Source organism: Canis lupus, chromosome X (assembly GCF_003254725.2).
Source record: "Canis lupus dingo isolate Sandy chromosome X, ASM325472v2, whole genome shotgun sequence".
NCBI classification, from domain to species: Eukaryota; Metazoa; Chordata; class Mammalia; order Carnivora; family Canidae; genus Canis; species Canis lupus.
The window spans coordinates 88975049-88984429 of record NC_064281.1 but is presented as its reverse complement, the minus strand read 5'-3'; positions in this window follow the sequence as shown (position 1 = coordinate 88984429).

Sequence of the window (9381 nt, the reverse complement as noted above, 5' to 3'; positions counted from 1 at the left end):
CAGAATAAGTAGCACCAGTATCTCCAGTTCCCAACTCAGATTCCATAAATCTGTTCATTTTAAGTCATTTATCAATTATTCCCTAGCTTTCTGGGCTTTTCTATTTACGTAATACCTGCATCCTCTAGAATCTCTTTCTATAATCCCCCTACTAATATCCTGACTTCTGGCAATATTGACATACAGTTTCCCTTCCTCTTCTGTTCCTTTCATAGGTTGTTCAGAGTAAGGGTTATTCCCTTTAGTAAATAGTTCTAACTGAGCAAATAACACAGTAGTTTTTTTATTTTCTTCATTTTTTTCCTTTGTCTTCTCTGGAATTTACCAAAACTGAGTAGCTGCAGCTAAGATTTGAGTAAGTCTGCCCTTGCCTAACTATAGCATTTTCCCCAATATGAATTTAGAGAATAGCAAAGAGCCAAGACAAAGGTGATTAGGACCAGAGGGTGAATTTGATCTGCCCTCAGATCCAGGCCTATAAACATAGAAAAAATGTCTGCAAATCCCTTTAAATCCATGGGGGACTCACCCATCTTCTTTTGCCACTACTGCAACCTCTGCTGGCTTACCTTTAATGGAAAGGCTTCATGTGCGATCATTATCAACCCTTCCTGATGGGTCTCCAAAGTCCTTAATTCTTTCATACTTGTGGGGTGACAATAAACATCTTCCCTTGTCACCATTAACACTGGATGCGATCTTCCAGACTCCAAAGTGTTTACTAGAGCACATGAACAGCCTTCAGATAGCAAAATTCCATGCAACTACCAATTGCAGAATTCAAGGAAGTAGACAGTGCACAACACCATGCACATAGTTGTAAACTGAAAACACTCTAATTCTGGGTTCCGGGGAAAAGATGACATGAGCAAGAAAGGAATGTGCATTACCTGGGTGGGTAGCTTCTCAATGACATTACCTTTGCTACTGATCCAACTAGGAAGGCATGGGTTTTTTTTTTTAATTTTAGGTTTATTCATTTATTTGAGAGACTCTGTGTGAGCAGGAGGAGAGGCAGAGAAGGAGGGAGAGGGACACGTAAACTCCACGCTGAGCACAGAGCCCAACACAGGGCTCAATCCCACAATATTGGGATCACAATTTCAGCTGAAATCAAGAGTCAGACACTTAACTGACTAAGCCATCCAGGTGCCCCAAGCCTGGGTTTTTTTTTTTTTTTTTCACATTGACAAGAAAAATGTAAACTATATAGAACTCTGGTCTGCTTTCCTGTGTTGACATTCATCAGCTTAACACCTTCTTTGTTTGCCTTTTTCCAAGTAACCAGTAAAACTACTGTTCATATTTATCCAAGTTCTCAATTACTCTTAGATCATGTCCCTTTTATCATATCTGCTTTTCTAACTGCATGGATGATAAGGGACTTTCTGAGGTGTAATCTGGGACAAGACATAATGTGGACATAGGGCCAAGCCTTGAGGCACACAAACATTTATCTTCAAATATCCACTGCTGTACAGAAAACTACAGTACAAAGTCAGCAGATTTCATCACTGATGAAGCCAACAGCTGGCACAGACACCACAGATATCCTGAAGATATTTTGCCACCTTTTTTTCCCAGATGCCTGTCATCCAAGACCCTCCCCCAAAACGCTCCAGGCTATGCACCTGTGTATGTCCAGCCCCGAGTACTAGCCTCCCCTGCTCTATGCATGCCCAGGGAAAGTGTGTAGCAATAGGAGCACATGCCAAAAGCCAGGGTCTCCACAGCTGCCAGTGAGCTCATAGTTGGCCATGGCTACCGCTGCCTGCCCTCAGCCCCATTACCACATGGGTGTCTGCAACTGGACCCTGCCACTACACAGGCATTTGCAGCTGGCCCCTGCAGCTGAATGTGCACATGCCATTGGCTCCAGCCACCACTGCTGCCTGTTCTGGTCCCTGGCCACCAGAAATGGAGGTGCTGCTGAAGACAACAGCCCTTGCGGCCACTGCAGGCCCCGTGGTGCTTGCAAAGGACCATTCAGTTGTTGATGCTATATTCCACAGCATCCTGAGCTAAAGAGACATCATACTTGATTAGACCTGGTGCTGCCACATGCCCCTGCACTAGGTGCCCCACACCACTAGACCAGGGGTCACAGTATATTCCAGCATATCCCATCCAAAGGCAAAAGGCTTCACTTATAGAAGTCAGTCCATAAAGTCTGGAAGAGGTAACTGCTTACTCAAATGCACAGACACCTATACAAAGCCACAGGGATGACAAAGGATCAGGGAAACATGTCTCCACCAAAGGAACACAGTAAACCTCCAGTAACTAAACCCACCCCCCAACAACTGGAGATCTAGTAATTGCCCTGTAAAAAATTCAAAATAATTGTTCTAAAGATGCTCAAAGATGTATAAGAGAACACAAACAAACAACTTAGTGATATCAGGAAAACAGTACAGGAATAAAATAAGAAGTTCAACAAAGAGAAAACATAAAAAGGAAACACATTTATAAACTGAAGAATACAATAGCTAGACTGAAGAATTCAAAAGAGAGCGTCAACAACAGACTAGAATGAGCAGAAGAATCATTGAACTAGAAGACAAATTAATTGAATTCATCCAATTAGAGGAGCAAAAATAAGAAAGAATGAAAACACGAGAAGGAAGTCTATGGAACTTATAGAATACCATATACAGAAATATTTTTTTCATATACATAAATATTATACACATCACTGGAGTCCCCAGAAGGAGAAGAGAGGGGGAAAGGGATAGAAAGCTTATTTAAAGAAATAATGGCTGGGGCATCTGGGTGACTCAGTTGGTTAAGCATCTGCCTTCAGCTCAGGTCATGATCTCAGGGTCCTGGGATCAAGCCCCGTCTCAGGCTCCCTGCTCAGCAGGGGTCTGATTCTCTCCCTCTCCCTCTCCCTCTCGCTCTCCCTCTCCCTCTGCCGCTCCCCCCATTAGTGCGTTTTCTCTCTTTCTCTCTCTCTCTCTCAAATAAATAAATAAAATATTCAAGAAAAGAAAGAATGGCTGATATACCCAACATAAGAGCACTTATATATTTAAAACAAATATTAAAAAAAAACAAATATTAACAGACCTAAAGGGAGAAATAGAGAGCAATATAACCATAGTAGGGGGACTTTAATACTCTTTCATCAATGGATAGATCATCCAGACAGAAAATCAATGAGGAAGCAGTGGCTTTGAATGACACATTAGGTCAGATGGACTTGACATATATAGACAATCCATCCTAAAGCAACAGGATACACAATATGCATTCTTCTCAAGCAGACATGGAACATGCCCCAGGATAGATTATATGTTAGGCCACAAAACAAGTCTTAATAAATATAAGAAGATTGAAATTATATCAAGCATGTTTTGTGGGATGCCTGGGTGGCTCAGCGGTTGAGTGTCTGCCTTTTGCTTGGGGCGTGATCCCGGGGTCCTGTGATGGAGTCCTGCATCAGACTCCTTGTGGGGGGTCTGCTTCTCCCTCTGCCTATGTCTCTGCCTCTCTCTGTGTGTCTCTCATGAATAAATAAGTAAAATCTATTTTTTAAAAAAAGCATGTTCTGTGACTACAACAGTATGGAACTAGAAATCAATTAAAAGAAGAAAACTGGAAAATTCACAAATACATGGAGATTAAACCACATGCTATTGAACAACTAATAGGTCAAAGAAGAAATCAAGAGAAATCAAAAATATCTTGAGACAAATGAAAATGGAAATAAAACATACCAAAACTTATTGGATGAGGCAAAAGTGGTTCTAAGAGAAAAGTTCATAGGAATAAATGCCTACATCAAAAACAAGAAATATCTAAAGTAAACAATCTAACTTTATACCTCAAGACCTAGAAAAAGAAAAGTGAATGAAGCCCAAAGTTAGTAAATAGAAGGAAATAAGATCAGAGTGGAAATAAATGATATAGAGACTAAAAGTACAACAGAATAGATCAATGAAACAAAGAGCTGCTGTTTTTGTTTTGTTTTTACATAATGTGAATATCATCTTCTATCACATTCTATCCTCTATTATATGTATCATCTTAACTCCTCTCCTGGAATGTAAGCTTCATGAATATTGATATCTTTGTTTTACTTACTTGTGTATCCCAAGCCCCCAAATTGGTGCCTGGCACAGAGGAGACATGCAATACATATTTGTAGAACAAATGAATGGAAGTTCCAAAGAAGGGACACTCCCCCTGCCCATCAACCTAACTTGGAGTTCTGCATATTTCTTTGTTTAACTGGGAAAAGCTGTAACTGTACTGGATAAAGAGCTCAAGAATTTCATTTTTTCCAGTTAGTCTGCTCGGCTCGTGGTATGCGTGCTAGGGATCCTGAATGTCATTCCACCAACAGCTCTGGGGGCTGGTAATACAGGAGCCCTGAGCAGTTAAAAATTCACAGCTTGTCTGGGACAATCTGCAGTGTGGGCAGCAGCTGGTTTGTCCCACAGGCAAATCCTTCAGGACAGGACAGTTGCAGCCCACATCATTTTCAGAGGACTTCTGATTTGGTGAGAAAACCTGACAAGAGGTTGCCCTTTGCAGCCTGTTTGTATTCCCTTTCAAGAGAGGAAAAGCAGGCACTTTTGCGGCTAAACTTGTGCTGTAACAAAAATCTATGTGCCATTCTGAGCTAAAATGAATGATAAAGTAGCAAAAGGGAGCATTTCTATCTCCTGGGCAGGTAAGAGGAGATAGGGCACTATGCACAAGACAAGGGATGTCTTTTGTGGGTATCACAGTGTGTCCCTATGTGATCATTGGAAGGAGGGAGGTATGAAAGTGATACAGCCACAGGAAGGAGGTAGGTGTGTCAGTGGGAAGATAAGGCGAAAAGATATGAGTCATTGTCTTGGAAAGTAGAAAAGTGAGTTCACAGTGAAGCCCAGGAGGTGTGCCCTACTGGGTTCAAGGTCGATGCTGGTGTGAAGTCCTCTGTGTAAAGTGTCTATTACAGCAACTTTGTTTAAAAACAAAGAAATACAGTAATGCCTAGAAAAGAAAATAAAGATGCTAATGGCTTAAAACATAGTCTTAATAAAAATAGTCTGCCCACCAATATTTAAAAGAAAGAAACAAAGAGCTGGTTTTTTAAAAGATAAACAAAATTGACAAACCTTTAGCCAAACTCACCAAGCACAAAAGAAAAGACTCAAATAAAATCAGAAATGAAAGAGATGTTACAACTGATACCGCAGAAGTACAAAAGACCATAGAAGATGACAATGGAAAATTAAATACCAACAAATTGGATAACCTAGAAAAAATGGATGAATTCATAGAAACATACAATCTACCAAGAGTAAATCACGACGAAATAAAAAATCTGAACATACTGATGACTAATGAGGAAATTGAATCAGTAATCAAAAACCTTCCAAAAAACAAAAGTCCGGGATCAGATGGCTCCACAGGTGAAATCTACTAAACATTTAAAGAGTTAATACCAATTCTTCTCAAACTCTTCCAAATAACGATAGAGGAGGGAACATTTTTAAACTCGTTTTACACGCCGGGACACCTGCACCCCGATGTTTATAGCAGCAATGTCCACAATAGCCAAACTGTGGAAGGAGCCACAGTGTCCATCGACAGATAAATGAATAAGGAAGATGTGGTCTATGTATACAATGGAATATTACTCAGCCATTAGAAACGACAAATACCCACCATTGACTTTGACGTGGATGGACCTGGAGAGTATTATGCTGAGTGAAGTCAGTCAGTCAGAAAAGGACAAACATTATATGGTCTCATTCATTTGGGGAATATAAAAAATAGTGAAAGGGATCAAGGGGGAAAGGAGAGAAAATGAGTGAAAAGAAAATATTAGTGAGGGGGACAAAACATGAGAGACACCTAACTCTGGGAAATGAACAAGGGGTAGTGGAAAGGGAGGTGGGCAGGGGCTTGGGGTGACTGGGTGATAGGCACTGAGGGGGGCCCTTGGCGGGATGAGCACTGGGTGTTATGCTAAATGTTGGCAAATTGAACTCCAATAAAAAAAAAACTAATAAAATAAATAAATAAATAAATAAATAAATAAACAAACAAACTCGTTTTACAAAGCCAACATTATCCCGATAACAAAACCAGACAAGAACACCACAAGCAAAGAAAATTACAGGCCAATATCCCTGATGTAAAAATCCTCAACATGTAAAAATCCTCAACAAAATATTAGCAAACCAAATTGAACAATATGCTGAAAGGATCATATACCATGAACAAGTGAAAGGAGGACAATGAGGACTCTGAGGTGCTTGGTCTTGGCCAGGCAGCTGCCTTTTGGCATTTCAGGTCAACACAGGATATCTTACAAAAGCCAAGCCTTCAACTGGGGGAGAGATTAATGCTGGGCCATAACTTCAATTAAACCTCCTTAATCCCTAGATCTAAGTATTATGACTATAGACCAGAGTGTAGTTAATTGGGACCAGTGATTCCACCTATCATAGGCATTGCCACAATTGTTTTCATTTCTGACTTACTCAAGCCTGCTTCCCTATGGCATGACATCATATCAGATGTTTTGATCACCTGTAATTTATTATTTGCCTCACATTTGCTTTCCCATCCCCTTTCATACATACCTTCCATTGCTGCCTCTTTTACCAAGGAAGGCTTTCTTCATATGCAGGTCAACACCCTGTTTATTTACCATGTCTGTCAGTTTATTCCTAAACATAGTGTTCATTACCCTGTGTTTTCCCATGTGCACTCACCACTGTGTACAGGTGAACAGAGGAATACTTTATCTTCTGCTTTTATATGGTTCATATCTTTGACCATTATCCCATGACCCAAGGACTGACTTCAGCAGTCTTTCAAAACAAAGGTAATTACTGATAAAAGACTTTCTCTCCTTGACCAAACAGGCTGCCCTGAGCCCTCTCTCTACTAGGCCTTGACCTTGGCCCCAGTCCTACCTTTGGCCTGCCTAGTCCAATTTTAAAAGAATCCTGCTAAAACAGCTGAGATAAAATCCCCCACCCTGATCAACTTCATCATCCTCTACCTTTGATATATAAGTCCTTGGCCTGCCTTTAGCAGTTCTTCTTCTACTCTTGGGGCACCTGGCTGCTTCAATGGGTAGAGTATGTGATTCCTGATCTTGGGGTTGTAAGTTCAAGCCCCACATTGGGTATAGAGACTACTTAAAAACAAAATCTTAAAAAAAAAAAGAGTTCTCCTACCCTTGATACCTCTTCTTTGAATTTTCCCCCTACTGATCCCTACTGATCCCCTTCCACTTGCAATATTGCAATAGGGAAGGCTTCTTTGGGATGACATTTGAATAGAAGATGCTTGATCAGACAGAGCAATTCACTTGTGCTATGTTAATAGTATTTTTTCACTTGAGATTTTTCTGGTTCTTTGTACGACAAGTCATTTATGATTGTATCCTGGACATGTGGGTATTATGTTCTAAGTATCTGGATCATACTTACATCTTCTACTTTAGCAAGCAGCTTAGATTTACCCCTCAGGTAGGTGATGGTGTACCTTTGTGGTCTGTTTTGAATAACAATTTGGTTTTCAGAGGCCTTGAGAAGCTATTCTGCGCTGCTTTATTTATGTGCTACTCACAGGCCAACCCAAAAATCTAGGCAGGATTTCAATTTCTTATACAGGTTATTTGGGGGGTTTTGCCCAGGATGTGATATGTATTTAAAAATTCCTTTCTCCAACTCCTTCCTTGACTTTCTAGTTTGGAGGAGGAGAAACATCACCTCATCAAGCTTGCCCAGCTCTCTCTCCTAAATATCACCTCATTAATGGAAGGGGAATGCTGCCTCCCAACTACCAACCGGGGCAAGGTATACTAGTAATTTTTAAATGCCAAGGAATTTAATGTTGAAAAACTTTCACTCTCTGTGATTCTCTAGTAGGAAAAAGACACAGATATTCATTCAGCATCTTAGCAAAAAAACACGAAAAAATCCAGATAAGATAGATTTATTGAGTGGAATCTGAGCAGGAAGGCAGAAATGTGTAAGTAAGGAGAACATCCTGAGATCTATGCTTTATTAGAACAGAGACCAGAAAGGCTATGTACAGAACCAAAACCAATGAAGAATGATGGCAAGGAAAAGGAATCTGTTCCTACTTCTGATTATACAATAAAGTTAAATAAACTGAGCCATCAGAATATGTGACATTCATTCACAAGATCTACTTTTTGCTGAGTAAATATTCAATAAATAAACTAAATTAAAAAAATAATGACATGATTTTTTTATACACATAGATGAGTTATTTTCCCATATAGTGCTCTGGGTAAGTGCATTTTCATTAGAAACTTCATTCTTGGGGCACCTGGGTGGCTCAGTTGATAAGCATCTGCCTTCAGCTTAGGACATGATCTCAGGGTCCTGAGATCAAGCCCCGTCTCAGGCTCCACACTCAGTGGGAAGTCTGCTTGTCCCTCTGCCTCTGCCCTTTCCCCTGCTCATTCTCTCTCTCTCAAATAAATAAATGCTTTTAAAAAATGAAAATTTGTTCCTAATTCATGGGTGTTGTGTAATTTTTGTTTTTTTTTAAAGATTTTATTTATTTATTCATGAGAGACACAGAGAGAGAGAGCACAGGCAGAGGGAGAAGCAGGGGCCATGCAGGGAGTCCAACGCGGGACTCAATCTGGGGTCTCCAGGACCACACCCTGGGCTGAAGGCGGTGCTAAACCGCTGAGCCACCTGGGCTGCCCTAATTTTTGTGATACACTTTTTATTTATTTTTATTTATTTTTTTGGATTTTACTTATTTATTTGAGAGACGGAGAGAGCATGAGCAGGGGGATGGGCAGAAGGAGAAGTAGGCTCCCCGCCAAGCCCTGGGATCATGACCTGAGCCAAAGGCAGACACTTAACTGAGCCACCCAGGTACACCATGTGATGTTTTTTAAAAAATACATTGTTTGGGGGCACCTGGGTGGCTCAGTCAGTTTAGCACCTGCCTTCAGCTCAGGTAACAATCCCAGGGTCCTAGGATGGAGCCCCCACATCTGGCTCCCTGCTCAGCCTGCTTCTCCCTCTCCCTCTGCTTGCTACTCCCCCTGCTTGTGCTCTCTATCAAATAAATAAAATCTTTAAGATAAATACATTGTTTGATGATGATTAAACAAAACAATAGTCAGGAAAAAGGCACTTTCCTATAACACACACACACACACACACACACACACAAATGAGGTTATTATCACCACTGAATGTTGCTACCTATAACACATGATAAAAAAAATTTAAATCTCAATAGAAAACATTGTCTTAACAAAAATAACTAAGATAACCTGGGTCAATATTTTTTTAAAATATTTTATTTATTTATTCATGAGAGACACACAGACAGAGAGAGAGGCAGAGACACAGGCAGAGGGAGAAGCAGGCT